This window comes from Parasteatoda tepidariorum, chromosome 1 (genome assembly GCF_043381705.1).
Source record: "Parasteatoda tepidariorum isolate YZ-2023 chromosome 1, CAS_Ptep_4.0, whole genome shotgun sequence".
Taxonomy (NCBI): Eukaryota; Metazoa; Arthropoda; class Arachnida; order Araneae; family Theridiidae; genus Parasteatoda; species Parasteatoda tepidariorum.
In genome coordinates, this window is record NC_092204.1 from 98,469,710 (window position 1) to 98,492,705 (window position 22,996).

Genomic DNA, 22,996 nt, shown 5'->3' on the forward strand with positions numbered 1-22,996 from the left:
TCACGTCTAGAACGCTCTGTTAAGCGTGGAGGTAGCGGGTTCGAATCCCGCCGTAACCTTGGATGTATTCTTCGTGATGTCTTTCTCTGAATTGTTCTATCTATATTTTCTACTTGACAATGACTTATAAGCCTATATTGAGCACACAAGTCAGCAAATGTATGTAATTTCAATAAAAACCAATCACGTCTAGAGAATCTTGAAAGGAGGTCTATTTTTGAGCGTTTAAAACATGTCAACTGTTGTTTCCATTCAGTCTATTTTCGAAGCGAATGAAGTTTTGAATAAAGTAATATCTTAATGATTCAGCTTCTTAGAATTATTTATTTAACAAATCCATATTTAGTAAAATGGTTTGTTTCATTTCATTACCTGAAATGTAACAGAAAATATTCAAAAATAAGAATTTAGTGTCTGATTGAATAAAGTAATTAAATTCTAGCATAATGAAAATAGAAATCCTTTGTTGTCTGAAAAAAAAACTCGAATGAAGACCTTATTGTAACTTTCTAAAACATTTCACTACTTGATGACGGTCAGTGACTGGCTAAAAGTGTTACAGTCAATCACCATAAAAATAAATGTATGCCTGCAAAGCTAACATGACACTAAAAATACAGATCTACCCGTAAATATTGCTCAAGTAGTATATATAATACCGCACACCNATATTTATATATATGGTCACTGTCCCTCAATTAACGTTAAGTTATGTTTTGTTCAACTCATAAGTTATCTTTAGTTGTGCTCTGTGATAAAATAATGTTTAATATCGCGTACGTTATGGAATCAGTGTTACATGGACATAAATACTACATATGGAGCAAATGTCGAGTTTTTATTTCAAGCTAAAATAAAAATTTTAAAACCGAAAATGAATACGTACATTGTAGATACACCTTTTTTATATAATTTTCTTGAATAAAAGTAATAGGTATTTTTATGACCGTTTTCTTGAAAATGTCAAGATCGTTAAGGGTCTAAGTACTACATAATACTTAATATTTAGAAAATAAAGTCAGTAGAAGTACACGTGAGGCTTTGTTGATGAGATTTCAGAGAAATGTTTAAAGTGCACTCATTATTATTGTTAAAGGGAGTGAATAGAATAAGAGCGAGCGTATTCAACAGACTTTCGTAAAATTGTAAAAAAAGAGGTGGTTAGTATTGTTTGTTGGAAATACATACAAAATACTATTTTTATTATTTTAGTTTCCTGAATATAATAGTTTCTTGTCATTGTTGAGTATTGTAGTGTAAATATAAAATTTCCCTCGTTCTAAAAATGTATTCTAGTTTCGGGAAAATATTTTTTTTATTTCCTGGAAATGCTTTCGCATTATTAATACTGTATTCTATTACATGCTCCCATTTTTATAGTTTATAAATTCATTTAGAATAAATTCGCTTTTTACTGATCCGGGAACATACAGATTAACTTAAGTTTTTTGTCCGAAAATTTTTTTAATAGCTTTAATTTCTCATTAAAGGGAAAATTAGCGAGGCATTAGAATGGCAATATTATAATTTTATACTTCAAGCGCATTAGAGATATTTGAAATATGTAAAAGGTGATTCACAATCATCACCCTCAATATGCATTTTTTTGCCTTTTATGAAAGTCGTAGTTTAAAGGCCTCCCAACCACCGTTAAGACCATGTTCTCCGCTAACCAGAAGCAGTATGCGAAGCAATAGTTATCGAAGGGATTCGAACCTTGGTTGCCTCCCACCATTTTGGGTTATTTCGTCCTACTTGATGCTATTACAAAGAAATTTATTAAAATAAAAAATATCAAAATGTTTTTGTTTTTTAAATACGTTTAAATAGCACGTATCACGTACGTATAACACTTAAATTCAAGCACGTACTCAAATGCAAACAGTAATAGTACGAGCTGATAATGCTTACTCTTATTGCCTGAGATTAAATCACACTGAAGTCCATACTTAATCCTGCAGCGTAGTGTAACTGATCATCAGATAAGCCAAAATATTGTCAAGCCTAAATGCTTAATATTAGTGATCTTAATGTATGAGAAATGTTGAGTTTAAGGATTTTGCTTAAATGATCATCAAAACAGAGTAAATAAATATTATTTTCTAATACTAGAATATCTCATATTATGTTTTATGTGTAAGTCCTCTATAAATGTGAAGACTTATTTTCTAATTTATCTATGATAAGAAGAACAACATGTTTTTTTTTAAAGTTTTTATGAGTAAGTCGAGTTTTAACTGATGTGAGTTTGTAACAGTTGTTTAAAATTGTTAGGTCAAGTTTAGGCTATCTTTAGCCAGCACCCACATGTTTATTCTGCAAATTGCATAAAACGTCAATATAGCGAGAAAGCCTCAGTTTTGAGAAAATGAAAAGCACCTGCGGTTTTATTTTTAAATATTTAAAAACTTACTTCGCTACTGCCTTATCTGGACTCATTAAAATTTCCAAAAACTGAGAATAAGGCATTGATTTCGATAATTTTCATCAAGGTAGTAAAATATCGCCAAATTGGCGTTTTTCAAAAAAGTTTAATTATTTTTAAAATATTTTAAGTTATTTGTTCGTTCTGAAATCCTTGTAATTCTTCACGGCACGATGGCATATATTGTTTTAAATTATAGCTTTGCTTTAAGTGTAAGGTATTTAAATTGTTTTTTTTTTTTCTTCGCGAAACATTTTTGAAAATCCATGTTTATGGGTTTCATTTTGGATGAAAAAATATCGCCACTTTGGCATTTTTAAAAAAAAGTCAATAATTTAAAAATTTTTTTTAGATTTTTCCCTGTTTTAAAGCTCAAATATTTTTTATAGCAAAATGATGCATATATAAAAATATAATTTAAAATTTTAATATTGGTCACGCGTAAAGCACTTTAGTTTAGGTTTTTTGGTTATTTTGTTTGTCGAAAGATCTTCAAAAAATACAGTAAAGACATTGTTCTGAGAACATTTTTAAAACAAATTTCATCAGAAAATTTGAGCAACTTTAATACGCTAAGCATATTTTTAAAGAAACAGCTTGTTTCAGAAGAGTTAAATGACTATTTTATCACTATGTTCAATCTTTAACACGGATACTTTAATATTTCTTCCATAACTCTAACCTACATTGCTTTCCTATTTTCTCTAATAATCCTTTGGTTAGTTTGGAAAAATATTGCTCTGTCTCTTTCTGATCGGTTTTTGTGTCGAATTACGGTTTCTTTGTTTTCGAAAGATTACCTTTTTCTTTTGTTTATCTTATTTTCTTCTTCATGATTTCAAACATCAGTGCTATGTTACATGATTCAAAAAAGTATAGCCTGATATTTATTTTTGGTTACTTTTAAAATTTTAATAATGCATTTTTTTACTAAACATTTTCATACAAAAGCTTAATTTGTTTTTGCTTACAGTTTTTAAATAGTTCTTAATTGGTATTTTATTGCATTATCTAAATCATGAATTAATTAAGAATAAATAAAAATTATACTCTTTAAATTATCGTTTGAAATAATTTCGAAGATTTATTTCAGTCGTTTTATAACAACCCCTTTTTCTTTATTTTTTCCCCTTCAGAAGTTTAAGAGAACATATTCTTTTAACTTTCATTTGAAAACCTCAGAATATAACTAAGCCATTTAAAAACTATCTAAGTTTAATAGATAAATTAAATTTAAAAAAAAAACATAATAAAATGTTCTATTTGGTTGTTAAATAAAATTGCATTTGCTCTTTATGGATCATTATTATACATAAAATGCTACGAAAAGATATACTTGATAAAATAAAAACTTGAACTTCATTAGCTTAAAACATTATCAAGATCGTAAACGGCTTTTAAGTCTCTTGGGTCTTGAGTATAGGCTCCTTTTTTCGAACACTCGAAACATCTAACCTTTTCCACCTTAACATTATATGAATGTTGTTAAATTTGTCATTCTTATACAGTTTACTATATTTTTCTCGAATAGCATTTCTGATTATGTGCAAAGTATTGATTTACAAGAATATTAAAATTATTTGTACTATAATATTTTTAATAAGTATATCCATTTCTTTAACGCTTCACTTACAACTATTAGAATTTACTCCAATATTTTTTAAATACCAGAAATAATATAAACAAGGGCTAGTTAATTTTTATTTATATATTTTTTGCTATCCCCCAAAAAAGCAAACATACACTTATATTGTTCCTTAAAATATCTTTTTATTTAATACTTGTCAATTTTCATTCTATATGTGCCATTTACGATTTAAAAAAAACAATTACAATTTTATAGTTGCACTCAATTTTATAAATCTTATTGGGGATGCTGAACTATCTGTTCTTGCTTGGGCACATTTTGCGTTCATTTATCCACTTCGTATTTTTTACTTTCCGACATGGTTTAAAATATTTGATTTATTGTTTTAAATTTACACGTCATCGATATTCTGATATTTTCTAAAGTGTATCGATCTTTGTTAGTTTTAATTTTACTTTACTGTAACTTTGTAATGTTTGGTTCTCACGTGACGAAGGGTCGAACCCTTCTCCGAAAACTCCTCCGGGTGTAGGTCGGTCACTATTATTCTTACACTCCATATTTATTTTAAAATTTCATAGATTTATTTCCATATGAATTGCGTGATTTTCAATAAAATAGCTGGAACTCATCAAATATCTGTTGAATTTCCACATTCCGTTTTTAAATTTTAAAATGAATATGATCCAAAATACAAGACGCATAAAATTATACTGTTACTCTGGGAAATATAGTTAAGACCTTATTTGCATCGCTGTTAAAATATTTTCTATTGAAAGTAGTAAGTTTATTCATTTTCTGTTTACGGTAAAGGGATTTTTAAAGGAGAGTGTTTATAGCTAGCAGGCAATTCTTCTCAACATAATTTTGTTAAAACAGTAAATCGTTTAGAGTCGTTTTCGTGCGAACGGAAAATTGAGAACAAAGCATTGAAGTCGTGTTCAATTCGAAATTTGAAGCACCCGTTCCCTATCGCTTTAAATTATTGGCGGCAATTCACTGATAAAATATTTAAACAATATGTATTTGGAATAATACTCGAACGAGTGAAAGGATTTGATTTTGTAAAATATGTTGTGATATTATTTTATAATATATAATTAGTATTTTGTCTGATTGTTTGATTTTTGTTTGATTTTTGAGACTATATTTTTAAAATATTTACGTTATTTAAAGAATGTTTGAAATGTTTTAAAATTTTGATATTTTTTAGAATTTTTCATGCTAGTTTTTAAAAAGCATTTACTCTATTTTTTTTAATATAAATTCTTTATATTATTTTTAATAAATGAGCTACGATGACCTAAGCCTTATGGCACTAATCGGTCATTGGGAAGATGGAGTTCGGCTTTAAGTTCGGAACCGGCTCGAAATTCGAACAGCTTCAGATCAGTTGTTATGAGGTGGTTGTATAGGAAGTAAAATCGGCGACCAAATTGCCAATATTGTGCTGACAGTCACGAAATGGTAGAACCTTTACCCAAATGACCCACCTGCCCCGAAACAGGACACATGCAATTTGAAATCATCATGATTTTATTTTATTTTAACACTGGCGTCAAACAGATGACACAATTCTGAGATTACGAATATCAATGTTCAACTCCGTAGCCTTGTAGTTCTGAACCCTATCCAGAAGACAAGGGATCTCGTGTATCAAGTATTGGGAGAAAATTGCCTTCTTATAGGACTTTTCTGATGGAACTAACCCACATTTACGTTACATGGAGAGAAAAACCACGAAAACCACCGTTATCCTGACGTCAAGGGGACTCTAACCCATGATCCGTCTACGACTGAGAATATTTTACATCAACAATGTTGTCGATGAGAGCCGGGTGCGGTGAGAATCCCATCAATAAAAGCCATTTATGGGATTCTTGCCCGGGCCACCTCATTGGGAGGCGAGCACTCTACTCTCTTGGCCACCATGGCTCCAATAGTAATATTTTTATTTTATATTTCCTAACCGTCATTGAATAGCCGACACAATTTTGGGTTTACGACTACTAGTGCTCAACTCCAAAGCCTTGTCCTTTTGAACCAAATTTAGAAGACAAGGGAACATCAGTATAAAATATTTGGGAGAAATTTGACTTCGTTGATGGAAGTTACCCACATTTACGTTACATGAAGAGGAAAATGGCGTCTTTTTTATTTCATTAGTATCAATTGAAATAAAAAAATACTCTTTGAACTAAAAAGAAAAATTAATGGAAAAAATACACTTATTCGATATGTAGTACAGCAAAAAGTCACTATATTGACACCAATGATGCCTAATTTTGGTAATGGACATAACTGGCATCAGGGTATACCCTGATGCCAGTAATTATAATTACTCAGTTTTAATAGGTACCTAATATAATCTTATATAGACACTTAGTATTTTGGACTAAATTTGATACCGATGAAAGCTGCGCCAATACTTTATGTTTTTATGATAGATTTCATATATTTCCACGAAGACATAAGTACAAGAGAAAGTAGCTATGACTATGGTAAATCTTAAATAACATGAGTTGCCTTAAGAAGCAGCATTATGCCAGATGATTTGGAATACAGTTAGTCCTTATTTTGATGAGATGACCTACTAAAAATGTGTTTTCCAAAATCTAATAACGTAAAGTCACCGAGAAGGCAACAAATAAAAAAACACAGTGAAGTCATTTTATCTTTTATTATACCTGGTTTTTGTCTAAAAGTTCCGTGCATGATTTTGTAGAGCTTTTCTGCGCTAAAAAATCGATGCTTTTTCTTCACCCCGTACCAAGAACGGATATCCAGCTAGTGTATATATATATATATATATNAATATATATATATATATATATTATTTGAGGATATTTTCTTGTTGTATCATGTTAAAGAAGATAACCATATGTTGGGAAAAAGAAAACTATTTGTTGCATTTAATAAAAAAGAATTTCAAATTTCAACATTCCTTCAAGAATTGTATTTATTTTTTCAAGGCCAAAGTATAAAAAAGGAAAAGAATTGTTCTGGGTTTCAGTTTCTTTCTTTCTTTAAACTCAAAGATTTTTTCTAAAAAAAAAAGGAAGTTCTATTCTCTGTAGTCCGGATTTCCGAAGTCACGACCGCAGCTCTCTAATCCCAGAGACGTAAATATATTGTATTGGTTCATATTTTAAGCTGTCCTTATAAGAAAGGATGCAGTTTTCTTTGCCAAGAGATTAGATGTTTCTTCAATTTAGAAACTTTACTTTAATGAGAGTATATGTATTGTATTTTATTGCGAATTTAGTACCTACTTAATCACATATTTAGTGATAGGTGTTCTGTTTTTAATTGTATCCAGTCTTTTTTCTCTTTGTAAAAAATGTTTTTCAGTTTAACTTTATTTGTGTTAGTATTTCTTAAAAACTGTTCTGAGAACAAACTTTTTATAATTTATTTCCATTTTACAGGTTATTTATTCACACGTTTAGTAATAAGTGTTTTTTTTTTATTAGATTCAGTATTTTTCTCTCTTAGAAAATGACGCTTGTCTATTTGAATTTACATTATAGCTGGATTGCTCTGTTAGCATTACTGAAAAATTGTAATGAGAGTTTATCTGTTATAATTCACAGCCAATTTCAGCATACATGTTTGCACATTTAGTAATGGGTGTTTTTTTATTTGATACATTTTTTCCCCTCTGAAAAAAAATATGGTTTTTAATTTTCCGCTTAATTTGGGTTGTTGTGCTAGTATATCATAGAAGTTGCAATTAGAGTATGACTATTATATTTTATTGTTAATTTAGAGCAAACTTATTCACGCATTTATTTGTAGGTATTTTTTTACCAGATTCTATTTTTTTCCCCAGAAAAATATATTATTGTATATGACTTTCTGTTCACTTTGCGTTGCTGTGTTATTCTTATTAAAAAATGTGATAAGATTGTAACCGTTGTATTTTATTTGCAAATTTGAGTATACCTTTTCACTCATTTGATGATAAGTGGTTTTTTGTTTGATTCCATTTTTTTTCTCTTCGTCTGGGAGTTTGAATTTCCATCAGAATTTAACCGTTGTGTTAGCATTAGTTGAAAATTGTAATTCGTGCAAATCTCCTGAATTTTATTTCTAATTTAGAGCATATTAGCATGTTTAGTGACAAGTGTTTTATTAGAATACTTTTTTTTCTTTTAGAATAAGATGTTTTCGAATTTCCGTTTAATGTGGGTTGCTGAGTTAGCATTAAGTGAAAACTCTAATGAGTGTATATTTATTGTTTCGGTGCTAATTTAGTCATACTTGTTTACGTATTTAGCAATAAATGTTTTTTTTTATTAGATTTACGATTTTTTTCTTAGAAAAATATCTTTGTATGTTTGAATTTTCGTTTAAGTTTGACTGTTGTATTCGTATTATTTAAAAACTGTGATTTTTTTCCCTACACATAGAAAAAAATAGCATAGAGCCAAAGAAAACTCCTTTTCGAAAAGACATGAATTTCATGAAAGTATATAAAAATAAAATTCACGTAATAAGAATAACAATATAGTTAGGCGAGTTTATACGCAGCGCTAACCACGTCAACAAATAACTCCTTATTCATTTTCCCTCTAGGGAAAAGTGTTACGGGATTGTTCTCTTTTATTTTCCCTTTATGCAGGGAATTAGGAGTCTTACTTAAAGATAATTTGGCAATGCCTGGCTTAAATATATAGTTCTAGAATTCTTTGAAAATATTCCAAAAAAAACCTTACGCATATTGAACGTTACTAAAGCACTTTGAAAAAGAAAAAAAATCGTTTAACCTTTTCGGTCGTAAAAGAACAGAAACGCCATTGGGACATATGTGTCCCGTCTAAAAATTCCGATAGGTCACATTTGTCCCAGTCCCCCAATAATACACACAGAATTTTTTTTTTAATATTTTGGCAGAATATTGTTATTTTTCTTAAATTGAATTTTAAAAGTGTGTTAAAGAAAAAAAAACTGGTCTTGAAAGGGTTAATAATGATTGCGATCGAGAAGAGCTAATTAGCGATTAAAGTCATCAAGCGCGGTTTATTTGTCTATTAGAGCTTCAAAGTCGTCGTTAAACTTCATTGTCAAATACAATCTCAAACCAGAGACTTTTAATTCCACCTTTAACTTTTAATGACTTCATCAGTGACTCGTCAGAAATTGGAATATTTATTCTTCCTTTTTACTCAAATGTTGATTTGAAAACCTAAATCTTCCAATTACTGCGGAATTTTCGTAGTTTCAGAAATCTACTTTCCTAATGGTGTAAAAGGTAATGTCTTAATATTTAAATAAACTATATAATAAAATTTATCCATCACTTCTTATAAATAGTTTAAGCAGATGTATTAAAGGTCAGATAATGTTCTTAATTTCTATTAAAAAGCTTAACAAAAGTTAAATTTTGCATGAAATCTTACGAATCGTTACGAAAAATTTAGAAAGGGTGCGCAAAAGTCATACGTTTGGGAAACACTGCTGTAATGTATTGTAATTAAATTAATAAATTTTATCACATTTACCACATTTTAACACTTACTAAATTTTATCACATTTACCACATTTTAACACATATTATACAATCATATTGTATTGTTAATATTTCCAAAACGCTTCGGTAAAAATTACCGTGCTTTTTGGTGTTCTCATAAAGCCAAAAACACGGTAAATTTTAACCCTATTCTAATTGTTTTGACCCTATTTTTTCCAGTGCTTTGATAGAAAATGTGAAAATTTGTTTTGAGGGGTTTTAATAGCAGCTTTTCAAAAATTTCGTAGAATCATTTTTGTAATCTTATCGTTACATTAAAAAAAACTAACAATATAAACTAACGATCCAAACTATTATATTATAAAATTATTATTATGATATAAACGTAAATTTTTAAGATATCTTACTATATATAAAATTCTAATGATGGTGTCGCAGTTTTCCATTGTTGTCGGTGCATTTTTATTGGCCAGAAAATCACGTGGTGTGATCCAGTTTTTCCTCATTCGTCTCCTTATTGTTTTGGTTGTAGTCAGCATAAAATTAATAAAAGTCATGCTTTTCTATAAATATTTTTTAATCCCTAACTTAAAGTTATTTTCCTGTACTGCTATTATTACGCTTTTAATTCAAGAGTTTAAAACTAAGAGAATTGCTGTTTTTTTATTAGTATTATAATGTAAATCTGCCTTACATTTTAAGATAAAGTTATTTAGAAAGGTGGTCTAACAATTATTATTTTTGAGCAAATGACATTAATATACTGTTATAAATTACAGTTAAAGAGATCTGTTAAATGATTTAGAACTTAAGAATCAGCTTCATGCACAATGAGATGCAGGCAAAAAAAAAGTATTTAATATATTCTACCGCTTGGTAAGTGAAAATATTAAATTAAGGATGTGAACTCATCAAATTTGTTTCAACAATATAACGTTATAACAACATAAATGTTATTTAAAAAAATGATTACTTAGAAAAATCACTTCTGTTTACCAATAGATCTAAATATCTAATATATATAATTCTCTTACGTGGCTCCCAAATTTTGGCTTTATTTCTTTTCCGCCGGTGGCAACGTTTGCTTTGTTTTGCTTACGCTACTATTTCTGTTACACGGCGAATCGACCCATGATTGCCGCTAAAAATGTCACATGCCAAATCTATCTGAGGTGACTCAACATATAGCGCTTTTAAAAACGGAAACTGAAATAACCAGAGAGCATCAGCTGCGGCAATCTCATACTATTAAGCTAGGCAGAAGTGAGTAGTCTTTGTCGATAGATCTCTATTTTAGTATTTTGTCGAAAGCGCTTTTTTTCACGAATTTATACATTACGAATTTATTTGACGATTTTTGATTTACATCACGAATTATACTATAGCACATTTCTAATAGGTTTAACGAATTACATGTCATTTATTTGAATTCAAATTTATTTTAATGACTTAGTATTTACTAAAAAGATGTAATTTTTTTATATGGATTTGAATGATTGTTTTGAATTCTTAGAATTGTGTGCATTTGCAATGTACCTAAGTTAGTAGCGAGCGAAGCGATCTTGGTACGCGAAGCAAACCATATAAGATTGCGTAGCAATTTTCGGGGGTTGGCGAGCGTTAGCGAGCAGGGGGCGCAGCCCACTAGTTAGTTTTAAAAAGATAACAATCATTATAATTGCCCAATTTAATTCACATTCAAAAATCAAAACCTTTGTAGAAAAACTTTTAAATTTAGAAATAATTAAAAAAGAATTAGTTCTAATTTAACTGAAAAAATGCATTGGAAAAGAGTATTTTTTTTTTTTAAAAAAAGACGTTTTTTGGATAATTGAAAGCTTGTGGCCTGGAAAAATTTACGGTAAAGAAAAAAAAAGGAAATTTATTTTAATTAATTAATTAATTAAATAATTCAGAGTATGTAAACATCGTTTTTAAATTAACAATGTTTAAAGCAACAAAATGCAATTGAGAATCGAGGAGATAGTTTCGAATTTTTACTCCACTTTTACTTAATACTTTGTTGACATACTTTGTTGACATACTTTGTTGTCATAAGTCACGAATACATGAAGAGCTAGTATATAACAAAAAGGACTGCTTGTACAAAAGATGTAAAAACAGCTCTTTTTTGTTAACAAAAGTCAGTAATCAACAAAATATTAAAAATATTATAGATATTAAAAAAATTATAGAATCTAGTGAACAAATAAAATAATGAAACAAAAAAAAAATATTTTTTTGCAGATTTCAAATTTAAATTTTGTTTTTTAAATATTTTTTAAATGTTTATACCTTACAATGAAGGTATACACTGAGTGTAACTCCCCAATCGTATTTTAATTTTATGTATCTGCCAGCTTAAAATTATTGGAGTATTTAGAACTGCAATTAACTTCTGCCTAAAACTCGATGCCATTTTCGACTTTAAAAGTCATAGCAATTATGTCGAAAGTATTGTCTATAAAAGATTTTATGCGTGAATTCTTGAAAGTTTTAATGAGGTTTAGTTAAATTACTATTGGTTTTCGAAAATATAATTTGCAGCAACTGCAACAAAATCATATTGTTTAAGGTCTCGATTGTACAGTATACACATATACCTTTTATGACAGTCTTATAAGTTTTATCTATGTATTGTTACATTACTATTGCTTTTAAACAGCTTAACTTACAGTTTTGTGACGAAATCAAGATTTACAGATTATATCTTTACAACCATATAAGTTTTAACTGGCTATTGAAATGCCGTGCTATTGTTTTCGGACCATTTACGGGAACTGCAACAAAATCAACGTTTAACGAACATGTCTGGAATGTATAAAACTTTTTAATATTGGAATTTAAGAAATAAAAATGAATACAATGTTCATGATTGTCATTCTTAAAATTAATAAATGTTTATTTACTTTGATTTTTTGCCGTTTCAGGGCCCGAATAGCTCAGTCATTATAAACATTGTGGATTGCAATTGACGAGACTACAACAGCGTTTTTGTAAGTAAATCTATGTATGCATGAAAAATACTTCATTTTATTGATGACGAGCAAATTATATCATTTTCAGTTTGTAAAAATATACAAATGATGTCAACAAACAATATATTATTAAATACTCAAATTATATATATTAGTAAATAGTAAATATGCAAACAATATATCAGCAAAATTTTAAAATTGAAGGAATAAGAAGACATAAAAAGTAAAAATAGGCGGATGAGAATTAATCCATTTTTCTATTATTATTTTTTTTTTTTTTGTTATACGGTTTTGTTTAGCTTGTTTTATTTTTTTTTTGTCAGTACAAAAAGTTAAATATTGCTAAGTTTCTTCAGTTAATACTTTCATAGTATTATATTTTTTATATTAAGATGCGTTATTGACTTATTCTTCTTACAAATGCTAATTTTATTAATTATTTATGTAGTTTCATATTTTAGCTTTTCCTCTTTCTTTTTTTAACATATATTTAAAACTTCATCCGTTCAAAACGTCAATATTCTTTTCTTTTCATGTATAACATGCGGGGATCAATTAGCTTATGATAAATTTATTTCCAATTTTAAATTCAATTCCAGTAGTTCAAATCTCTAGAGTGCATAAAACTTTTGAAACTCTAATTTTCCATTTAATGTTCTATTTACTGTCTGTATTCACTTTAAAATATAATCCTAATGCAATAATGGCTGTACATCCCCCATAAAGATTTCAATGCATGCCTAATACGAGTCGTATCATATATTTGCTTATTTCATCGAAATGGCTTTTCCACTTAAGGTTTTAAGCCTAGAAATCCATTCACTCAGAAATATATATTGCATACCAGCACATGATCCAAGAGGTAATTCATAATATGTATCAATGTGCATAGCAAAGCAACAAAGACTCAAAATTGATCATTTTTTATGCATTTTTCTTCTTGCTTTTGAAGTGAAGTTTCGCAATTTGTTACAAAATGATGATGTTTTGATACATTTATTTCTAGTTAAGGTTTTAATCTTTAAATTTCATTTACTTAAAAATGAGTAATGTATGCCAACAAATAATTTAAGAGGTTGTTGGTAGGACATATAGAACTTCATTTTTGTATAGCAAAACAGCACGGACTCAAAAAGGATTTTTTTTTATACATTTCGTTTCGTACTTTTGTAGTGAAATTTTTATACAATTTGCTTTATATTTTTTGAGCGACGGTTTTTTCAGCTGGTTATCAAATGATAGTTTTTAGATGCATTTATTTTATAATTTCTTTAATAAATGAGTTGATTTTAACTGTTGCAAAGTATTTACTATAAAATTTAAAAATGCTCACAAATAAAGTAATAAAAATACGTTATTTGCACGAAATTTTAAATTTATTAAAATTGTATGTGGAATAATTATAAATTTTGAATAAATATAATTAAAACTAGGTTTGCGTGGTAATAACTATACATTTTTTAAATGAAACTAATAATTGATTGATATAAATATAACGAAACTTACAAGACGAACAATAAAAATACATTGTTTAATTATGAAGTTTTTAAATGATTAAAGTATTGTATCGATTAATTATAAAATAAGGAGAAAACATAATTAAAATATGGGCTAACATGATAGATAATTTTAAATGTTATAACTAAAACAAGTAAGTAGTTGATATAACTGTATTGAAATATTTTATTTACGGAAAATAATATTAAAAGACATAATAGCCTTGTTTAAAAAGCAGTTTCATATGTCAACCAAAATATTTTTTAGACAGGTAAGTTGACTAGGCTGAAAAAGTTTAAATTTTTTAAATCTTTATACAAATGATTAGAAAAGCATGACGATTACTAAAACTATGCAGTATGTGAAATCTTATATCTCTGAATTGATTTTTTTCTTCTTTTTCCTCAATGGATCAAGAGTAGAAAACTGTTCTAAAAATTTTAAAAATTCAAAACAATTACACATTTTCTGAGATTCATGGATCGCCTTCTAGTATAGCGATTTAAAGCTGCAATTATTTTATAAAAATAAATGTACAAAAAATTAGAATTATAAGTGAATGTCTTCTGCCACTGAATTTACGACAGAACTTGGTTCAAACAAGATTATAATTCAATTTAAATCCTAATTAAAGTTGCAGTTAATTCAATGTTTTATTGTTCAGAGAACGGATATTATGGTCAATTTTGAACTGGAGTATGATTCAATTTAAAATCTTATTAAGGTTGCATTCATTTTGAACGGTTTCATGTTCCAACCGATCAATATTATGGTCCAGCTTAAATATAAGCATGGTTAAATGTAAAATGCTGCACATTTGCACCGTTTTATCGTTTAAGATACTGATATTACATTTGAACTTTAAATAAGAACATAATTCAATTTAAATCCTGAAAAGTGCAGCAAATGCATCGTTTATAGTTTAACAAGACGGGTATTATGGTCCTTACTGAACCGGAGCATGGTTTAGTTTAAAACTTTCTTAAGGTTGCCGAAAATTTAGCCTGTTTTGTATTTCAAGAGATCAATATTAGGGTTCAACTTTGAATCGGATCAGGGTTCAATTTAAAACCTTTCTTAAGTTGTTGAAAATTTGTGCCGTTTTTTGATTATATTTATTGGTATTGCGGTTCAACTTCGAACTGATTATGATTTTACAAAGTTTAAAATTTCTTTGTGTTGCCATATTGATATTTTAATATTTTATGGACAGAGATAAAAACAAATTAAAATTGTTTTATAACACGTTTTTTACACATCCTAAACTTCTCTTGATCTTTCCTCCGACGCGAAATAAATAATAAAGTGTGGCATGGTTCATTTTTATATTTTAAGTTCAAATACAAATTGTCTAAAACTATCACTGCAGAAAAACAAAGATATAGAATGTATACGATAATAAAAAATTGAAAATACTTTTAAAATGCATCTAAAATAAATAGTATCATTTCGAAAAATTGAGAGTTACAAGCAAAAGTGTTACTGAAAAAAAAACTCCCCTAATGAATTGATGTTGAACGGGGGTAAGAAAAAATATATATATAAAAAAGCATAACCTCACAAAATTTCACAAAGTGGCAATATTTTCAGAAGTTGAACCCCGACCTTTGAGCGACATTCAGTCCTTGTAAGTGTTCTCCAAGGGGAAATTTATAGGTGCAATTTTTTTTCTTCTGCCGGAGATAGCTTCATTAAAGCGAAAAAGATCGAAAAAGAAATGGGAGAACGTTATCTCTCCTTTTCTTTTGAAAGGACTTTTAAAAGACTTTAGGTTGTGAAAAATGAAAACACGCCGCAATGAATGATGCGTCTTTGTTTTAGTGGCAGTTTTTTTTTCGTTCGCAATTTATTAATACAGTGTTACAATTTGTTTAAAAAATGGTAATAAAAATTACGAGCAATAAATCAATCCTAATGTGGTTTGCTACGTAAACAGCAGTTGCGCCACAAAACTACTAAAAAAGTAAATATATGCAATGGTATATATTCTTAATAAATTTATTAAATATATTATGAGCTAAAATTATGTTGTTTTCTACATGAAAGAATGTGCAGTGAAAGATTTATGAGTATGCATTGGCATAAAAATATGAAATAAGAAACAAAATCAAGAAAAAAGTTGTGATCGCCGTATTACGATCCCTGGTTACCCATTGGTCAAATGCTTTTTCCTTCTGGATTGATTCCGTTAAACGCCAAAATTTCAAATCTTGGGTTGCAAAAACTGTCTCAATTGATGTTTGTCGTCGGATTGATTTTCATATATCCTGCCTATGTACGTGTTTCAAGACGTCGCAACATACTTTCCCTTCTACTTTATATTAAAATCCAAAATACTTTGTATTAAAATCACAGTCAAGCCAGTAATTATACGTTAATAATAAATAGAATATAAAATACTTTAAATTATTATTATGTAAATACATAAAAAAATGCCTGCTGGTGAAAATAAAAACAAAAACAGCAGCGGTCGCCATAGCAACGCATTCTATCACAACGCATGCGCACTGTTTACTATAACTCTTGAACACAGTTTAAAAGTGTGTGGACGCCATCAAATCCAAACCAAGACCCATTTTGCCAATGGGTAATAATATTTTGCACACAAACTGTCTCCGCTAACGTGTAGAAATTAGTAAATGATTATTTAGCTCAGCGGTTCCCAAAAAGTGTTCCACGGAACACTAGGGTTCCTTGGAAGAGTTAAACGCGTTTCGAGTGTTAGGACTTCTTCTAGATTATTATTATTATTATTATTATTTTAAGCCTCCAAGATCCAATTAACACCCTATTATTCTGCACGCACATTTCAGTTGCAGATATGATATTTATTATATTTACCATTAGAAGAATTATAGTAACGAATTAGTGGAAGTGGATAATTTTCAAGTAACTACCTATAATCCTGATTAGTTATCAGATGAGTTATCATCCTATATAAGACCAATAATAAATAGTAATTATACAAAATCACTAGTTACTCTCTTCTACGGCAACATGTCTGCACAATATCAACCATAGATATTTGTGATTATAGTGAATAAATAACAATAATACTAAATCACTAGTTTATCGCTTCCATCGTAGCACGCATGTATAATACCAACCCTAGTTATTTGTGATTATAGTGAATAAATAACATTAATACTAAATCACTAGTTTATCACTTCCATCGTAGCACGCATGTATAATACAAACCATAGTTACTTGTGATTATAGTGAATAAATAACATTAATACTAAAACACTAGTTTATCACTTCCATCGAAGCACGCATGTATAATACAAACCATAGTTATTTGTGATTATAGTGAATAAATAACATTGATACTAAATCACTAGTTTATCGCTAGTATGTATAATATAAACAATTTTCTCGTGATTATACACGGAGAAAAAATTCTGGTAAAACTACCGAACTGTATAGTAATGACATTTCTGGTAAAAGGAAATTCATAATTCTGGTAATGAATATCAAAATCTATGGTATTAAAATAAATGGTATTTGGTAATTTTTCCGTTTATACAGTAACGGTTTTCTGGAAGTGCTGGTTTTCAAAATTATAGTTCTTATTACCACGCTTTTAGTACAATATACGTAACTCAGAAAATAATTTAGCGAAATAAATGGTTTTTATGTCATACTCTAAGGTATCATGATATAACTACTAAATTTTACCACATTTACCAAATTTTATCAAGCATTATAAAACCATATTTTATTGTCAATTTTACCATAATCATGACCAAAGCGCTTCGGCCAAAATGACGAACCTTTTTGGTGTTCTTATAGCCAGAAACACGGCTTAGCATATTCGTGGTTTTGACCATATTTTTATCTCGTAGTGTAGATAATAACTAGTAACCATACAAAATCACTAGTTAATCACTTCCACTGTCGCATATAAGTATAACATCAACCATAGTTTCTGGTGATTATAGTTACTAACTAGTAATTATACAAAAACACTAGTTAACCCCTTCCACTGGTGCATGTATGGATAATATAAACTCTAGTTAATAGTGATTAGAGATAATTACTAGTATTTAGACAAAAACACTAGTTAATCATTTCCACTGTCGCCTGTAAGTATAATATCAACCTCAGTTATTGGGGATTACAGTTACTAACTAGTAATTATACAAAATCACCGGTTAATTACTTCCACTATAGCATATTTTTATAAAATAGTAATATGAAATTAATAGTAAATAATAAATGTCTAAAAATATATGTTTCTCATTACAGAAATCGATCAAAAATACGCCCACGTAATCCTCCCACAACGTTCTATTTTCGAGGGATCAAAATAGAACAAATAAGCTATGATGTGTTTATTTCATTGCTAATGCATTAGATAAATCATCTGCCATTGGTTCTTATGTAATTCACCAAAACATCTCTCTTCACTTCAAGTCTTTAGTTAACTTCAAAAGAATATACCAATTTTCGTTATTCCTATTTTTGCGTTCCTGGGAACTAATCTGAATTCTACATGTTTTCATTTTAACGTATTTTATAAAATTTATTGCAAACCGAGACATTTAATAATGGGAATTATAATCCCTAGATTAAGGTTTTACATTAATTTAATTCCGATCATATTGTTCCTGTTTTCTCGTTCCCGCTTAGTTTTGTAATTTAATTAGCGAGATATGAAATAAAAAAAGATTGAAACAATAATAAATAATTTGTAATTTAATTAATTATTGAACCAATATAAGCAATATTTTTAAAGGAGTTTCCACTTCAAACTGAGCTCGTACATAGTATTATAACTAAATACACCGTTTCTTGTATTTCTGCGAGATAACAGAATGACCAACAGTATATTTAATTGGAAATATGAAAATCGTGTTTTCACCGAAATAGGCTCTACCAAACTGTTTGAAAATCTGCCTTATCTTATTATTGAGTCTTATCATTTTACTGCTCTTAAGAGTTTCGATTTCATACTTAGAAATATAGTGTTATTAGAAATTAACTTTGACGATTTATCACCTGGGAAGAGGGGAATGTAATAAAATTTGTTATAAATGTATAACATCGTACGTAGTCAAGAATAAGACAAATTATATTCCCATTATTACAGTAATGGATTTCCTAAAATAATGACAGCAACAATGATCGAATGGCAACAACTACTTTTTTTCCTTAAACTTGAGTTGTAGGGACCTTTGAACTGGAATTTTAAAATGGAATTGAATGAATATTTTTAGAACGAACAGTAGCGACCCTAGGCAGAGATTGAAAAACAACACAGTCGGATCACGCATGTGCCGATTATAAAATTGGCAGCCAGGCGATAAGGCTTTGTCATTTCGCTCGATTTTTCGGTGTTAGTAATATATTTCTCAAGTCTAAAGACCAAAATATAATATTTAGATCACTGTACAATTTCATTCTCATTTTCATTACCAGTATCGCTAACATAAAGCCGTATAGTTAATCTATAGCAGTATTTACAAAATTCTTTCGTCAACTCTCCTTTTACCCCTCCTGCTAAAACTGCACTCAAATTTCAAAGTTTTATTTTACTGTTTCTATTTAAAAAAATAGCCGTTGCCATTCTAATTTATTTTATTACCGGCGTTGTACAGCCTACCCATTCTTAAATTTACGACGATCAATATTCAACTCCGTAGCCCAAACGTTTTAATTACGATCCCAACCCTGAATACAAGTGAACTTTTGGGACTTTTTGATGGAACTAACCCGCATAGGCGTTACATGGAAAGGAAAATCACGAAAACATCCCACAGTTATCCCGACTGGAAGGGGATTCCAACCCATGATCCGTCCACTCTGACCTAGTGTATATTTTCAATCGACCAGGGACCATTGCTACTCAAGCCTGGATCAGTTTATTGGGAAAGGAGGACTTTATTCCCACATCCATCGTGTTAAATCATCGTCCCCAGCATCCCGAAGGACCCTGGCCCATCGGACACGGAAATCACAAGGCCATCACCCAGAAGACGCGTGTGCGGTGTAGAGCATCTAGTCGTTTGCAAATTTAAGAAATTCTGTCACTGCAACCGTAAGCATAAAGCTAATAAATCGTTTTTGACATTTTTCTTGAACGCATATCAAGGGCTAGGCAAAGGTTCATATATCGGCATAGATATTTTTTAATCACTCTGCGTAAAAAAGTTGTTGGATCAACACTTATTCTATTTATAGTTCAAAATCTACCTATTTTAATTCGTATTCTAAGTCCCAATTATTTTATTTTTAGCATTATTTTTTTTATTATTAATTTAAGACAGTGTATTACATAGCACTCAAATATCAGTAATTAATTTAGAAATGTGTAAAAAGTTCGCTGCTACATTTTAAAAAGGTTTATCAAGAATCTTTTTTATTTAAGAAGATTAATTTCACCTAATTTAATAACGAAGTTTGATTAAAAAGCTTTTAAGCTTCTTTTCCATTATGAAAATTGAACCAGGTTATGTCAATGCAATTGAATGGCAATTCAATGAAATGCACACTATTTAAAATATAATATATTAATAGGGAGTAGTCACTTTGACCACATATCTTGAAAAGATACGATATAACTGGAGTAGAAATACTTCCGACAAATGGTGACCTCGCCTTTCAACATACCTCATTTGTTTAAATGTCAAGATGAGAGGCAATTTGGTGAGCTAATTCATTTGGTAAATAAACATTGCTTGTTTGTGTAGTTGATGAGTATCAGCGTGTAATAACGTTTATTCACCATGCAACGTTGATTATTACATTTACGATTTGGAAATGTGTGTTCATCCAGTTTTCAAATTATGAAGCAGTGCTCAGATCAAGACATATGTGTGTTGGTTGTAAAATATTTTATAAATGGACCTTGAATATGATTTTTGTTGCATCAAATGTCGCTATTTTTATGGCAGAAGAATTATAGTTTTTTTATTTACATTCTAAACGTTAGTAATTTTGTTGTTATTAAGCGAACTTATTGCTATTATTTGTTGTTAAGAATCAACAATACTGTAGAAAGTTTCGGTATAAAGCACCGGCACTTTGGGTTCATCATCCGTAAAATCCATTTTTAACGTGGAATATTATGCCGTAATTTTACAGTAATAGTTATTTAATTGAGTGATTCGGTGAATTTTCATTGCTTATGTGTCAAAATACATGACAAAAAAGCAATGGAAGCAACAACACTGTAAAATTTCCGCATCAAATAACGGTATAAAGTAACAGTACGTCCATTTTTACCGTAACATGTTACGGAACAAAAAATTTGATATACCATAATTTTTACAGATATATTTTTTATTAGAGTGATTCAGGGATTTTATGTTTTAATTACTGTAAAAATTACGGCATATCAGATTTTTAAAAGGTTATCAGATTTACGGCATATTACATGTTTCGGTAAAAATGTATTTTAAAGTAAAAAGTGCCGGCACACTGAGTGCCGGTAATTTTTACCGTTTTTTTCCTTACATTAATTGAAGAGATTCTTAAGCCATTGCAATTATTACACTCAATTTTTAATTCATCCATACAGCTATAACTCCATGGTTCAGGCCAAAACAAATTAAAGACTTGATATTTTAATTCGCCATTTGTAATATACATGCATATTTTGAACATTTTAAATAAGGAAGGGTTCGAAACATTTAGTAGTGGAGTAAACTTTTCATGAACAAACAAAAAATACTGCTCTCTGAAAATTTAAAGGACATAATTTTGCAATGTATTATGAAAGGTTTCTCATTAAATCTCATTTAAATTAACAGTTTTGTGTAGGCTTTTTATTCTGTAAACCATTCATTTTTTGAAAATTTTCTCGTTAAACCGGTAATGAGAAAAAAAAATTCTTAAAAAAACATATTTTTAGCTTAAAGTTGTTTCTGATAAAAGAAAATATTTAACATTTTAGTATTAAGCACCAAATTTTACATCATTCAAGTCATTTACTTGATAATTTTTCTATTTATTATGGAATCGTTTTATCGGAAGTTCTGGGATTTCCAAATTAAATTTATAGTTCTCGTTGCCCACACATTTACTGAAGTTATTAAGTAAATTTAGATCTTCGGGGAAAAAAATTCCCCCATTCTCTGAAATATCATGATCTACCAGATTATTTTTCAATAAGTCATTTTTAAGTTTCATTTTTCAATAAGTTCAGTTGATAGTTTAAAGAACGTTATGGTTACGCCTTTTATCAAATGGAATGTTTATATGCCTTAGAATCAATTAACCAGGCTTTCTGCTTCAGTTAAATATGCTATGATTTATTCAAAATGGCGGAACTGTGTTAATAGGAGTTAGATGACGGTTAATTACTTCTTTCTCTAATATATTTCTAAAATAATTACAGGAAAATGGTGCATGAATAATGCTTTCAATTGATTAAGTGATGTGTGTTAAACATCCAAGATCCCAGTGGCATCGATTTTAAATGATGAATAATTGTATTTATTCCTTTTGTATTGTTTGACTTAAGCAAAGAAAAATGAAACTTGGGTCAAACTGAAAAATGACATCAAAAATATCAAAAAAAAATTCCCATTTAAATTTTGAATCACTGAATTAGAATATGGTTAGAATATGGCTACTGCTATGGTTCCTGAATTATTCCATTATTCTTTTAAAAAAAATCCATTTTCTTATTGTATTTGTCAGAAAAAAAATATTGTTCCAATCATTATTGACCAACGGAACGGGAAAGTTCATATAACTCTCTTTCGCTAGTTCAATATCAGTGTTTTTTTAATTAATTAATACGCATGATTATTTTGAAGTTGATAAAAAGAACTTTGTTACATGCTCTAAATAAGTAATTTAAACTCTTAAATAGCTCTAAAAATTTTCTAAACTGCAAGTATTACACACTTGCAATATTTAATAATAATTAAATCTAAGCAATACTTTTAAGTAAGGGACTTTTTTTAAATTTTGTATTAAAGTAATTCACTTTATTGTTTTTGTTAATATTTTTCCTTCTCACAAAATTAATCCCTTGAATCCTTGAAATTGATACAATTTACGTGATCGGAATAAGGTTTTACATT

The 22,996-nt window shown here is 29.0% G+C and overlaps 1 protein-coding gene across 1 annotated transcript in view; it reads left to right on the forward strand.

Annotated features, from left to right (window-relative positions):
- The window catches only part of LOC107444500 (diacyl glycerol kinase 1), a 411,787-nt gene that overhangs the window by 71,026 nt on the left and 317,765 nt on the right, over window positions 1–22,996 (forward strand). The window contains exon 2 of the mRNA XM_071186108.1: window positions 12,417–12,482. The gene's annotated coding sequence lies outside the window, so the exon portion shown is untranslated. The remainder of the gene's footprint in view (window positions 1–12,416; window positions 12,483–22,996) is intronic.